The sequence below is a fragment of the Macaca nemestrina genome, chromosome 7 (genome assembly GCF_043159975.1).
Source record: "Macaca nemestrina isolate mMacNem1 chromosome 7, mMacNem.hap1, whole genome shotgun sequence".
In the NCBI taxonomy this organism is placed as follows: Eukaryota; Metazoa; Chordata; class Mammalia; order Primates; family Cercopithecidae; genus Macaca; species Macaca nemestrina.
The window spans coordinates 123,677,682-123,692,756 of NC_092131.1; the positions used below are offsets into that span (position 1 = coordinate 123,677,682).

The window sequence follows — 15,075 nt, forward strand, 5'->3', positions numbered from 1 at the left end:
AAGGAAGGAAATTACACTTTTTTCCCCACTACAGAGGACTGTATTCAGCATTTTCCCTGTCATTCTTGTTTTCCTCTGTAAACTCTAGAAACCCACTTTCATATGTTGATAAATTCAATGCTGTAAGGAACAATTTTTTCTTATGTGTTCTGCTCTTCTTACCTCATCACTAATGCAGAATAACTCAGTGATGAAAAACTGTGCAGTGTAGTTTAACAGAATGGTTGTGTCCAGGTCATCCTTGCTAATGAATGAGAGGTGTATCATTGATTTCCTGAAAATCATTTGTATGTATCATTAGAAAATATTATGATTTTTTTCCTGCGACTTATCTTTCTGATTTGCTTGATTACACCAAATAGTAAGACACTCATAAACCTGCTTACTCTAACTTAGGTGTGAGGTCCAGGGGTCCAGAGCGTGCTGGTTGGCAGAGAGGGGATTAAAAGTCAGGGTGGAATTCAGACATGGCTATAGACAATCTGGAATTGATTCCATTCCTAAACAACAAATCAACAAAACAAAACCCTTCATTATCTGGAAGCCTAACTTGAGTGTTCTGTTAGTCAGGAATAGTAATCCTTGCTTTCACTGGCAAGGTTGAATCCTGTAATATTAGTTAGAAAATAGAGATTCTGGCTTTTTACTCTCAGAAGAACCTCTCCAGGTGATATGAGGAGAGGACAAGATGAAATTTTGTTTTGCTCTGCATTTTGGTTCCAAATCATGCTTTACAAGTAAATTGCAAATTTGTAGTGGGACTTGTTCTATAAACAACAAAATTACTTCATGGCCTGTTGGTTGTATCTTAGCCCATTAATTAAAAATAAATGTGCTTTGTTTCATTTTCATGAAAATAGAGAAATTATATATCATCTTAGACTGTAGATTCTAAAGAAATGTAATACTTGAACTAAATCTAAAGCTTTCTATACCTTATGTATCTTTCTATGCCTACTAAGCAATTTATGTGGTGGATAAATGTTTTACTATGTTTGACTTGTTTTTCTTTGGCATGTGAATGTTGGCATGTTTTTAATTGGCATGTAGATTTTCAGTTCAGTTTTTTAATGATCCAGGATGGATGTGTTTGTTGTTGCTTCCTGAATGTTTCAGTGAAAATAATTCCTTTGCTCCAAAAACAACTATCTGGTTTATAATGCTTATGTTTTTTGAATTTTTCCATTACTTTTCTGTGAATTGCGTGTGGCACTGTGGAAACAAACTAGACTTTGCCTTCACACAGACCAGGTTGAATCCCAACATTGTCATGTAATAGTTGCATGAATAGCTGTGACAGCCTCAGTTTCCTCACCAATAAAACTACATTATGGATTTCTTATAATGTTCCTCTAGCATTATGCCTAGTATATGGTAAGCAGCCAATAAGTATTACTTCTTTCTGTTTTCTTTCCTTTATATTTTGTTTGTCTTCTTTATCGAATAGAACCTTTGATAATTTTGTTATAGTTTAAGGTAATTTATATAAAGAGCACTTTTAATGGTGAATGAAAAGAATGTCAGTTACTAAATTTGGTCTGCATGGCGTCTGATCTTCAGTCAAGGCCTTGCTTTTTTCCATTCTTTCAAAAAATGCTTATTACACAGTTTTGTGGTACATTCAAAATAAGTACTTGTGCCAGAATATCCTGCAAGATCCTTGTGCTAGAAGCTTTGTATACCTTGTCTAATCCTCATAACTCTATAAGGTAGATATACTTTCTTTTTTATTGAAGAGCAAATTGAGGATCATATCAGGAAAGCTTTTAAAAACGTTTATGTACTAATGAGCCAATCAGTGGATTAAAATACATGTGGTATACTGTAAAATGATCTTTTGCCATTGGAGAGTGAAGGTTCCATTATCAGATCAGAGTAGTCTCCATTGGGGCTTCAGAGTAGTGGTTGTCAAGAAGCTGTGAGGGAGTTGAGCTACTGCAGTTATTTGTGATATTTGAGGCATCCTTGAAGTCAGTATGCACTGTTGCCATTTCAGCGTGCTTTGACCAAGGTGTTTTTCTTTTTTTCCTTCTTCTTCCATAATGTGGCTTGTCAATTAATTCTTAAATCTTCAAAATGTGAGTATCTTCCTTAATTTTCACCACTTTATCTTTGGCTATTGCAATAACATTGCATTTTTCCCCCTTATACAGTCTTTGTAATGATTCTAATTATATCAAAAGGAAAATCTAGCATGGTTATGGTTTTTTTTTTTTTTTTTTTTTTTTTTACATTTGGTTTAGTGTTTTAGTTTTTCAGGGTTCACATTTAAAAAAAACAAAACAATGATCTATACCTAGTTCTTCTTTTCTGTTAGAAAGGAAGATTAGGTCTTAGTATATTTTATTATTGTTGATATAATGTTCCATTAATGCTTAATATTGATCTTTTCTCATATATATTTATATATGTTATAAAAGAGAACTTGCTTCACAATTATCTGCTTCTTATTTACATGAAATATGAGTGTTAAAGAAATACAGACAAATGTTTAGAATACATTAGTGCCAAGTTTGAGTTTTTATCTTATTGGCATAGGAATTTACAATGATTCATTGGGTTATTTCTTTATGTAACTGGCTGATTCCAGTTTAAACATACCCTTGCCCCAACAGTGATTTACTTTATTTAGAACCACAATCTGATGAGTGCAGAGACAAACTCAACCTAACATCCAAATCTTTGATTTTGTAGTTATTAAAACATTAATATACTAATTAACATCATGTTGACAATCATCTGGGAATACTTTTTAGTATGAAAACTTTGAATATTTTCTTACTTCTAAAATCCGGGTTACTCATTTATGGTCTTTTCAAAGTGTAGTTTATCCAGTGGTATTATTAGTTACTTTGGAAAGCAGATAAGTATCAGAAATGTTTGGATTTTCTTTACATATTCTAAAGGCTTGCTTTAAATGATAGTCAAGCATCATAGGCTGCTAAGTATTTTTGGATGTGGTTTGTTGTTGAATGTTTACTTGAGGCAAATAATAGTGGGCCCTTTTGGGATTATTTTGCCTTGCTGAACTTAATTTCTGAAGATTTTAAATATGGTACATGAGACAGGTTTTCTTCTGTCTGCCTGCCTATAGCACGAGTTCTTTGTCACCAGTATTTTTGTTGTTGTTGTTAATATGTCCCACATGTCAAGCTGTTTCCTAAATAGAACAGTATCAAGAATATAGACCCTAATTAATTCTGTATTGGGTGGAAAATGAGAGACAATCAGTTTCAGAACCATCTTAACATCTTAGGGAATTGTTTTTCCAACACTGCTAGGATATTAGATCCAAGAGCTAAGAATTATTTTTGTTTCTCTTAGATTACAAGTCAGGCAGTTTCTGTGATGAGGGAAATACTCCTTGTATCCAGAAAATGCTGTCATCAGATGGAAAGTACAGATTGAAATAAGGAGAGGGAGTCTCGGAAGAGAGCTTTTTAGCTTTGTTACGTTTATGACGGTAGGAAATGTGTGTTCTCATTCTAACGAATGTTTTAAAATGATTTTGGCATTTCTGTTTCTTTGGAGATATTTTGTGTCCTTTCTTTTATTTCTCCTAATTTAAAATTTCTGGCTTTACTTATCTATTTGAAAGATTATCAAGACCGAGTATTATGGTTTGTCATCACAAGTTGGTAGTTGAAAGTGTTCGTTATGTTTTTGAGCGTCTCCTTTATCAAAGTTAATAGACCACTAATATGAAAGTTCATTATGTCATTCTTTAAAATCCCAAGAAGAATCTGTGTGTTGGGGGAAGGGAGTAGCAGGAGGGAGAAGTTAATTGTTCAAGATAGATGGCTAAAATGGCTTAGCAAGTGGGGAGACTTAACTGCTTATAGTCTATGGAGATTATTTGAGATCAGATTTCTCTTACAATTTAGAACATTTAGTAAACAAATTCAAACTATATGGTGCTGGATTCTAAATCACAGAAGTTAGATTAGTCTACGGTTATGTTTTTTTTTTTTAATTTGTACTAGTTCTCTGTTATATGATCACCTTATATGTGTAGCTATTTTAAAATCTTAATCCATTCTCCAACTTTAACTTTACATAAGGTAACCAAAATTTATTATATTTCAGGATGACCTAAATTCATATCAAAGAATCTTAGTCACTAAGAGGGAGAGGCATAAGAAAGCGTGGGTATGGCGCAGGTGGATTTTCAGATCCCAGTTAGAAAATCATCATTAAATATATCAGCTGAGAAATTTGGTTTGTATATTATTGAGAGAAACTAAATCCAAAGACTTCACAAACATCTTTTTTAAGATCAGTTCCAAAATAGAAAGGTAGCACTTCCTCTTGGAAACTTTCAAGTACCAAGAAAATGGAAACTTTACAAGGAGATGAACCGCTTCTGGCTTTTCAGTGGCCCCATAACTGCTAATTTACCCTCTCTATATAAAAGCCCTTGACAGCTGAGTTCCACCTATTTGCCATGGTCACACCAAGGAAAAAGTGTTTTATTAATTATTTTATTTTATTTATTTATTTATTTATTTGTTGAGATGGAATCTTGCTCTGTCACACAGGCAAGATCTTGCAGTGGCAAGATCAAAGCTCACTGTAGCCTACCACTCAGGCTCAAGCTGTCCTCCCGCCTCAGCCTCCTGAATAGCTGGGAATACAGATGTGTGCCACCACACTTGGCTAATTTATTTTTTGTAGAGACAGGGCTCCCTATATTGCCCAAACTGGTCCCAAACTCCCAGTCTCAGCAATTCTCCCACCGTGGCCTCCCAAATTGTTGAGATTGCAGGCATGAGCCACCACACCCAGCCGAGGGAAGGGTTTTGAGAGAATGTATTCTAGCTGTTTTTTTGTTTTTGTTTCTTTTCCACATTATCTTTAGATTTCACTCTACTTGGGACCTAAGAACTGAATTCAATTTTATATATCACTGTTTGCTTCAAATTACTGTATAAACACTAGTGAGATAAATATGTCTAGATTTTTTTTTTACATGGATTGTGGGTCTGATATTAGAGGTTGTTTGTTATGGTTTGAATCTGTGTCCCCATCCAAATCTCACATTGAATTGTAATCATCAGTGTTGGATGTGGGGCCTGGCGGGAGGTGATTGGATCATGGGGGCAAATTTCTCATGAACGGTTTAGTACCATCCTCTTGGTACTGTCTTCACAATAGTGAGAGAGTTCTTGCAAGATCTGGTCGTTTAAAAGTATGTGGCACCTCCTATCCCTTCTTGCTCCTGCTTTTGCCATGTGTGATGCCTGCTCACCCTTTGCCTTCTGCCATGATTGTAAGCTTCCTGAGGCCTTCCCAGAACCAGATGCTGCTGTGCTTCCTGTGTAGCCTGCAGCACTGTGAGCCAGTTATACCTCTTTGCTTTATAAATTACCCAGTCTCAGGTATTTCTTTATAGCAATGTGAGAACAGCCTAATACATTGTTTTTAGCTGGTATAAAAACATTATTTTGGCTGGGCGCGGTGGCTCACGCCTGTAATCCCAGCACTTTGGGAGGCCGAGACGGGCGGATCACAAGGTCAGGAGATTGAGACCATCCTGGCTAACACGGTGAAACCCCGTCTCTACTAAAAATACAAAAAATTAGCCGGGCGTGGTAGCGGGCGCCTGTAGTCCCAGCTACTCGGGAGGCTGAGGCAGGAGAATGGCATGAACCCAGGAGGCGGAGCTTGCAGTGAACCGAGATCACGCCACCGCACTCCAGCCTGGGTGGCAGAGCAAAGACTCTGTCTCAAAACAAAACAAAACAAAATAAAACATTATTTTGTTTTTTCGTTTGAGACAGAGTCTCACTTTGTCATCCAGTGGTGTGATCTCAGCTCACTGCAGCCTCCGCCTTCTGGATTCAAGTGATTCTTGTGCCTTAGCCTCCTGAGTAGCTGGGATGACAGGCACCCACCACTATGCCCAGCTAATGTTTTGTATTTTTAGTAGAGATGGGGGTTTTCACCATGTGGGCCATACTGGTCTCGGAACTACTGGCCTCAAGTGATCTGCCCGCCTCAGCCTCCCAAAGTACTGGGATTACAGGTGTGAGCCATCACACCCAGCAATGTGGATCAATTTAATAATGCATTCACTCAGCAAACTTTTATTAAGCACATATTCCATAACCAGGAATTAGGAATACAGAGATAAATAAGAGATGTTTCCTGCCCTGAGGGTCTCATTGTCTGTCTCTAAAGTCTTAAACTTTAGCACAGAGAAATGTGAGGCTCAATTAGCTGGTCTAGATAAGGTCATTCAACTCCCAGATATGAAAAACAATGAACTACCAAGGCAAAGCACAAATTGTTGGTGTTGATAATCTATTTTATTTTGTCTAGAAAACCTTGGAAATAAGATTCTAGTAAACAGTGGAATTGTTTCTCCTTAGAGAATTTGGTAGTCATTACTCAATGTTTTAATAAACATTTCCCCAGGGTCTACTATTTGTAAGCATCATGATCAGCACTAGAGATATAAAATATATGAGATAGAGTGTTTTACTTTTGAGCAGGTCAGCGGGGGAGACAGCTATATATGCAAATAATTACAGTATGGTGGGGATAGACATTTTATCATTGAATTCTGTACCAAGTGATTTCTATTGGTAGGAGTGACACTAGGGAGTAAAGAGGGACTAAGGAGGTCAGGTAACAGTGACACTGGGCAATAAAGAGAAACTAAGGTCACAAGGCCAAAAATCCTAGGTGACTGAAGGAAGCAGCCAGTTTTGCCTAGGAGAGTCTTTCAGAAGCTCTTTACTTTTACATCGTGTATTAGCAATTTCAATGATGATTACCAAGAGAAAAACAAAAGTAAATTTTAAAGCACAAGAATATCTTTGTTACAAAGAAGGCATTTTGTTATTTATAATAAAATCTCATGTTGGTTCTGCTTTGTAGTTGACCTTTTAACGAATTTTTCATTGGGAGCAGCTTCCCACTTTGCAAATGAAGAAAGTAAACAAATAACGAGTAAAAGATCATCCATAGTGATACTGCCAGAAACAGCGGTGAGTTTGCTCTGCTTTAAATGGGTTAGTCTATAAATTTGGTATTAGAAGGTCTATAACATTAGAACAGATAGCCTTGTAGGGTAGAACTACTTAAGAGGGATTGATGGTGCACAAAATTAGAAAACAGTGGTCCACATTCAATATTTTTATTTTATATATTGGCTAGTTGAAGTGGTTGGTGTTCTTATTCCTTAAAACCTATCAAAAAGTAAAACACTTCAAAGAACCTTTTATCTCAGTGTTCTAGGTCTGTCTATTAGCCAAAGTGCCCTTTTCCATTATTATCACAAGCCACTCTTAGAATCTTCTCTGCATCCAACAAAAATTTCCTGTCTGGCAGTTACAATCAGTTTTGGTTTACTTTACTTTCTTTTGTTTAAGAACTTTCAAAAATCAGTGATTAACTCTTTGGTTACTTCAGAGATAATGAGTATAATCAATATACACTTATTTTTCCTTATATTTGAGATTTTCTTCAACAATTCTGCTCCTTTTTAAAAAAAGGTGTTTGTAGATCACTCAAAAGATTTAAAGCCTTGAGTTTTGTAAGTGCTGCTTGGTCATGCTTTTTTTCATTTTTTAAACTACATTTGGGGCAAATTATTTCTTACCTTCCATTTGCCAGAATTTCACCTGTTATAGACCAGAATAATTTCTCCACCTTTTCTGTAAGAATAGTTTAAAAGGTAAGTGCTAGTAGGACATTAGATCAGAGTAATCACTAAATTTCAAAGTATTATATCATAATGATTATGAATATTGTTACAGCTGGAGGCAGTCTTCTTTGGATCCTGTTAGGTTGTCTTCTTGGTTCTAGTGCAAGGTGTGGCAAAGCTTTACTTTTGAATTAGCATTTTATATTTTTGCCATCTTCAGAGAGTTTGTAGAACAATGACCACATTGTTAGGTGGTTCGTGGTTCAGGAAAGCAAATACTAACTCTGACTGTAGTAGCTACCTGAAACACCTGTTGAGGATTAGGAGGATTGTAGGGGACATTTGGTAAGGAGGGGTGTCATCTGTTAGCATCTGGCATGATTGCAAGCTAGGAAGGGAGTGAGTGGGTTTTGTGTTACTTATGCCACATGTTTGCTAAATTAATAAAGGAGAATTAGAATAGGTATTTCATCCCACTTATAAATTAATGAGTCATTCTTACCATATCCCTCTTCAGAAAATCATTCTCTCTGTTCACATACCTCCAGTGAGAAGCTCACTGCCTGCCTGAGATCCCACTCTGTCGTTGGACAGCTATGTTAGAAATTCTCCCCTGTAGTATAATTTTTCTTCCCATACATTTATTACTGTGTGTATCGAACATTTATGAAACCCTAATGTAAGGGGTTTCTGGCAAGGATTAATTATGAGATTTTTGTGTCATTTATCCTTTTTGCCCATTTGAAAACTTTTAAGTTAAATATTCACAGGAAGTTGCCAATATAATACAGAGATCTCCTGTCTACTCTTCACCAGTTACCCCCAATCATAACATCTTGCAAAACAATATTATAATAGCAAAACCATAAAATTGACAATGGTATAATGCATAAACCTTATTCAGATTTCACTAGTTTATATACATTTGTGTGTGTGTGTATGCATGCATGCATGCAATTTTGTTACCTGTGTAGATTTGTCTAACTATCAAAATAGTCAAGATACAGAACTGTTCCATACCTACAAAGATCTCCCTTATGCAACCCCTTTATAGTTACCGTCAGTCTTCCCTCCGCCTGCCAATTCCTGGTCCCTGGCAACCATTAATCTGCTCTCCATTTCTGAAATGTCATCATTTTGAGAATGCTATTTAAATGGAATCATACAGTATTTGTATATAGCCTTTTAGATTGGCTTTTTACACCCAACATGATTCCCTTGAGATCTATCCAAATTGTTACGTATATCAGTAGTTACGCTGGTTGGTGTTCTTTTTAATAATTACAGATATCTTTCCTTCTAAGACTTCAATAAACATTTGCCTAACTATATGAACATTTGAAATATTATAAAAGTGATTAAACTTGTAGAGCTGTTCAATTTGAATTCGGTCATTTTACAGTGCATAGGATATCTCAGCTTTGATAATTTGTTGCTGAGCTGTGAGGGTTAACGAGGAGTGGAAGACTGAGAGTCAGGAGACCCCATTCTTCTGTCTGTTTTTAACCAGCTCTGGGAACACATACTCATGATTCAATTCATTTGTGCTGCTGCTAATGTGGCCAAGGGTTGTCTCCCTGATAAGGTAGTTGTCAGGATGAAATGAGACATGAAAGTCAAAATATAAATTTACCTATAGCATGTCAAACAAAAATAAATGTACAAGGTACAAATGAAAAGGAAATATACCGAAGTATTCATTGTGATTGTGTCTGGTATAATGAGATTGATAACAATAGGTTGTTTAGTTTTTTAAAAAAGAATTTACCTTTATTTTCTAATTTTTCCATAATGAAGGCATATTTTATCTTTGTTTTTCCGTTCATAAAAATAATGCATACTTACTAAACATTGAAACATGATGGATATGTACACTAGGAAATAACTTACTGAAATTCCCCACCCAGACTAACGATTTTGAACTCTTTGTTGTATTTGTTTTCTATGCACATAGTAAGCTTTTGTTATTATTGAAACAGAAAATGAGAATTTGCTGTGCATATTGTTTTGCATCTCATTTATTTATTTAAGACAGAGTCTTGCTCTGTTGCCCAGGCTGGAGTGCAGTGGTGCCATCTCAGTTCACTGCAACCTCCACCTCCCGAGTTCAAGCAATTCTCCTGCCTCAGCCTCCTAAGTAGCTGGGACTACAGGCGCATGCCACCGCTCCCAGCTAATTTTTGTATTTTTTAGTAGAGACGGGGTTTCACCATGTCGGCCAGGCAGGTCTCGAACTCCCGGCCTCAGGTTATCTGCCTGCCTCAGCCTCCCAAAGTGCTGGGATTACACGTGTGAGCCACTGCTCCCGGCCACATCTTATTTTTCACTAAGCTATCCTGAACATTTTTCCATAGGGATACATTTAGTTTCCAATAGCTATATTGTTACTTCACTGTGTACATGTAGTATTCATGCATTTAGTCAGCTATTATTCATTGAATACTTGCTGCGTTTAAGGCACCATGGTGGGGAAACTACGATGAATAATATATGAAGCTTACATTTTTGTGGGAAGACAGGCATTAATAACGATTAATTTCTCAATTGACCATTTGATTACAAATGTTATAAGCGCTAGGAAAGAGCAGTACAGGGAGCTATGTTAAGTGCCTATTAGAGAGACTTAACCTGCTTTGGGAACCAGAGAGAATTTTTCAGAGAAAATAACTTTGTGATAAAATTGAAGTATGTTTATGTAAGAATTAGGAAATGGGTGACGAAGGAATAGTACATAGATAAATAGAAGGCTGTATGTCAAAATGGCAATCATTTATTTGTGGGTGATGGCATTACAGAAGTTTTAAAAGTCTCTATTTTCTAATTTTTCTATGGTGAACATGTGTTTATCATTTGACTAAAATAGAAAAACTAAACCTGTTGGGTATGTGAATACACATGCACATAAAGAAAAACAAAACTGATAAAATATATCTCACAGTGTTAATACTGTGGTGGCATTACAGTTAGCTATTGGATTTTTTTAAACAGGGTTTTTAAGAGCAGTTTTAGATTTACAGAAAAATTGAGAAGATGGTACAAGAGTTTCCATATGCCCTCCCCCCAATACACACATATCCTATCATATAGCTTCCCCTTTTATTTACATTTTATGGTGTATTTGTTACAGTGAATAAACCGATATTGATACATTATTATTAGCTCAAGTTCATAGTTTATTCAAATTTCCTTAGTTTTTACCTATATCATTTTTCTGTTTCAGGATCTCATTCAGGATACCACACTTACATTTAGTTTTCAGGTCTTCTTCTTCTCTTATCTGTGATAATTTCTCTGATATTCTTTATTTTTTATGTTCTTGACAATTTGGAGGAGTACTGGTGAGGGATATTGTAGAATGTCCCTCTTTTGGGATTTGTCCAGTGTTTTTCTCATGATTAGCCTCATGGGTTTTTTCCTGTACATATGTATATAGTAGTTGTTGTTGTTGATTTTTATTTTTTATTTTTTTCATATGTGTTTTTGAAAGGAAGACCACAGAACTAAAGTACCATTCTCATCAGATCATATCAAGGGTATATACTGTCAGCATGACTTATCACTGTTGATGTTAACCTTGATCACTGGCTGAGGTAGTGTTTGCCAGGTTTCTCCGTTGTAAAGTTATTCTTTTCCCCTTTTCCGTATACTACTCTTTAAAAGGAAGTCTTGGCCAGGCACGGTGGCTCACACCTGTAATCCCAGCACTTTGGGAGGCCGAGGTGGGCAGATAATCTGAGGTCAGGAGTTCGAGACCAGCCTGACCAACATGGAGAAATCCCGTCTGTACTAAAAAAAAAAAAAGGAAAGAAAGAAAGAAAAAATACAACATTAGCCGGGCATGGTGGCGCATGCCTGTAATCCTAGCTACTCGGGAGGCTGAGGCAGGAGAATCGCTTGAACCCAGGAGGTAGAGGTTGCAGTGAGCCGAGCTCGCCCCATTGCACTCCAGCCTGGGCAACAAGAGTGAAACGCCATCTCAAAATATACAAAAAATAAATAAAATAAAAGGAAGTCTTTATGCACAGCCTATGTTAGGCTGTACTTCCTAGAGGAAGTGAATAAAGTATTTGATTATTCTGCCTAGGAGATTTGTTTATTCTTCCTCATTTATTTACTTACTCAATTATTTATATTGGTATGAACTTGAAGACTCATTTTATACTTTGGATTTTAATACAGTACTACTTTATTTTATTGCTCATATTGTTTCAGCTTTAACCATTGGAAGTTCTTTCAGTTGTTTCCTGTGCCCCTTTGACATACCCATATCGACAAGATTTTGTGTGTGTATTTAAGCATTTAAAAAATTTTCTGACACTACAAAGTGCCCCAGATTTATCTTGTGTATCTCCTGCGATAGCCCTAGAAATAGCCATTTTTGCCAAAGAGCCTTCCTTTTATTAGAGAATAGGGTAAGAAACCAAAATCTAGATATTATTTTGTTTTTGCTTAATATTCTTGTCCTACTTCTGGTTTTTCCATTTATTTTAAAAGACTTCTGATAAGCCAAATATAAATTCTGCCATGTTAAATGTATTTTGGCTCATTAAATATCCATTTCTAACTACCATTTCTCACTACCCTTCCTTCTCCCTTTAGACATCTTTCAGCTAGGGTTGGCCCTGTGACACAGTGCTGGCCAGGGACATGTAAGTACAAGTCCACTGGGAAGAGCTTTCTTTCCGTAATCAAAAATCAAAACCTTATGGGAGATATTTTTAGGCCTTCAGCCTTCTTCCCACCAGGAATATGGAAATGATGCCTGGAGGTTCATCATGAGTATGAAAACAAATTCGAAGGAATGCACAGCAGATGGATAGAAGGACCCTTGTTTTGTGATGTCATTGATGACCTGCAGTTGAACCATTCCTGGTCTGCCCAGCCCCAGACTGCTGATTGCCTAAAATAAAATCCTGTGTGTTTAAATTGTTGTTACCTGGTTTTTCTGTAATTGTAGCCCCACACATAGTCTTAGCCAATTCAGTTATTTATTTGGTTGGCAGAATTGTTATTCGTTTATTTATAAAATACTTGTTGAAGACCTACCATGCGTAAGTCTTTGGAACACAAAGAAAGAAGCTCTTATCAGTCAGTATTGGCTCCATACTCTCTGAACCCAGGTTTAATAATGATGTACAGAATAGGATAATTACATGAGTAACTATAATTAAAAATGGAATATAGTAATATGTGTCACTTAGTTGGTCATAGTTACCTGTCATCTGTTACTGTAATATATTTCTCTTATTGTGTTCTCTGTATCAGCAAAAGGTTTCACTATTTACCTAGTTTCAGAACAGAAACCCAGGAGTAGTACTAGTCCCTTTATTTTCTCTTAACTCCCCTTGCCCTGTTTTTCCTAGCTTGTAAAAATTTTTTGGTCCCATTTTCTTTATTTCCCTTACTCCTGCATTAATTATGACCATCATAAATTTCTCTCACACTGTTCATACAACTCTGCATACCCAGTAACACTATTCCTAGTATTCATCCCTCTCCACACTACTGACTAGACAGTCTTTCTAAAGGCACTTTAAAATCTTGTTTCTCTCTTCAGTAAAATTGTATATTGGCTCTGCATAGTCTCTAGCGTAAAGTTCGAATTTTTTCTCTTGTGAAAGCCCTTCAGGATCTGAACCTGCCTGGCTATCCACCTCCACCTTATGGCATTATCCCCATTACACAGTCCCCCCACCAGACACACACCTTATCTCATTCCAAACATTTAACAACTTCTGCCTTTAGTTTTCTTTTTTTTTCTTTTCTTTTTCTTTTTTTCTTTTTTTTTGGGGGGAATTGGAATCTTGCTCTATTTCCCAGGCTAGAGTGCAGTGGTGCAATCTCGGCTTGCTGCAACCTCCGCCTCTTGGGTTCAAGCAATTCTCCTGCCTCAGCCTCCCGAGTAGCTAGGATTACAGGCACCTGCCAGCATGCCTAATTTTTGTATTTTTAGTAGAGACAGGGTTTCACCATGTCCAGGCTAGACTTCGAACTCCTTACCTCAAGTGATCCGCCTGCCTCTGCCTTGCAAAGTGTTGGGATTACAGGTGTGAGCCACTACACCCGGCCTGCCTTTAGTTTTCTATGTCCTCATTTATTTCCAGACATTCCTTCAACCCTGAAATTCTTACTACTCCCAATGCCTTTTAGGCCTTAATTAAGACTTAGAGCTGGTCATTCAGAAAACTTCTGGATTCTCAACCTATCCCTGTCAAGAATTCCTGTACCCAGCCTCTGTTATTGCATAGTAACTATGGCAGTTTTCATACTGGAGATGCCTCTTGAATTCATCTACTTCCGTCTTCATTACCACCACTTTGTTCTAGGCTGCCATCATAATAACCTATTTAAATAATCTGTCTGCACCTACTTTGATAACTTGTAAAATCTATTCTTTAACCAGTATCCAGTGATTTTTCAAACTACAGATCTGATAATTATGGTCCTGTGTTTAAAAAATGTTCTCTGGTTTCCTAATGATCTTAGGCTGCAAACTAATACCTAAAATGTCCTGCATAGGTTTGTTCCTACCTACCTACTTCTCAAGCCTCATTGAATTTTTGTTTGTTTGTTTAGTTCTTTAAACATAACATGTTCCCTCTCATCTCAGAACCTTTGCACGTGGCATTCCCCTGTCCGAAACATTTATCAGTTAGATTTCATCCTTCAGATCTCAACATTTCTTCAGGCTATCCGCAAGCCAGGTCTAGGTCAGATTCCTTTGTTATATGTTTTACTTTCCATGTCTTTTGCATAAACTTATATAGTTGAGCAAGCTGACAAACACATAGTTGCATTTAATTTTCAACAATGGTTGTAACTCCCATCTAAAAGTAGCTTTTCTGCATGTGCCATTCTAGAAACCTTCAGTTGTATACAACTGGTCATTTCACTCATCTCATTCGACTCCTGTCCCGTTTGGACTTCAGGGTCCAAACTACTTAAATGTGGTTCTTGTCAGCACCCTAGGTTCCTTTGCACAAAACCTTTTTTACGACCCAAGCCATTTGTTCTCCGGTTTTTAGTTGTGGTTTATTTTTTGTGCTTTGATATGAAACCTGCAGAGAAAGCTGTTGTTTACTTTGTTCAGAAAAGTTCTGAGTAATTTAAGTTCTGCTTAAACAGTGCTATGACCAAGCTAGGAACAAAAGAGACTTGTAAAAGGAGTGACTCAGGGACCCCAGACTTAAAGCTATTAGTTCGAACTTTTGTATGATTTCATGAACTCCTGAAAAACATCCAGATTTGGCCATAAGTTTAAACATATATCACAAAGTCGTAGGCTCAAGCGTTCAAAGAGGCTTTAGAGTTACTGAGTTTTAGTCCAGCCACCTCTATTCAATGTCAGTTGGTTTCTGAATGTTCTCTACCACCCATACATAAGAGATTGTCTGCTTTCCATGTAGTGAGCAGAAACCTGTCTC

At 36.7% G+C, this 15,075-nt stretch overlaps 1 protein-coding gene across 31 annotated transcripts in view; it reads left to right on the forward strand.

Moving 5' to 3' along the window:
- LOC105491024 (pseudopodium enriched atypical kinase 1) overlaps positions 1–15,075 on the forward strand; it is a 305,249-nt gene that overhangs the window by 102,362 nt on the left and 187,812 nt on the right. For 18 of the 31 annotated variants that reach the window (XR_011626306.1, XR_011626305.1, XM_011757117.2 and 15 more), the window contains one exon: positions 6,883–6,992. The exons of the other annotated variants lie outside the window; for them this stretch is intronic. The gene's annotated coding sequence lies outside the window, so the exon portion shown is untranslated. The remainder of the gene's footprint in view (positions 1–6,882; positions 6,993–15,075) is intronic. 31 annotated transcript variants of the gene reach the window in all.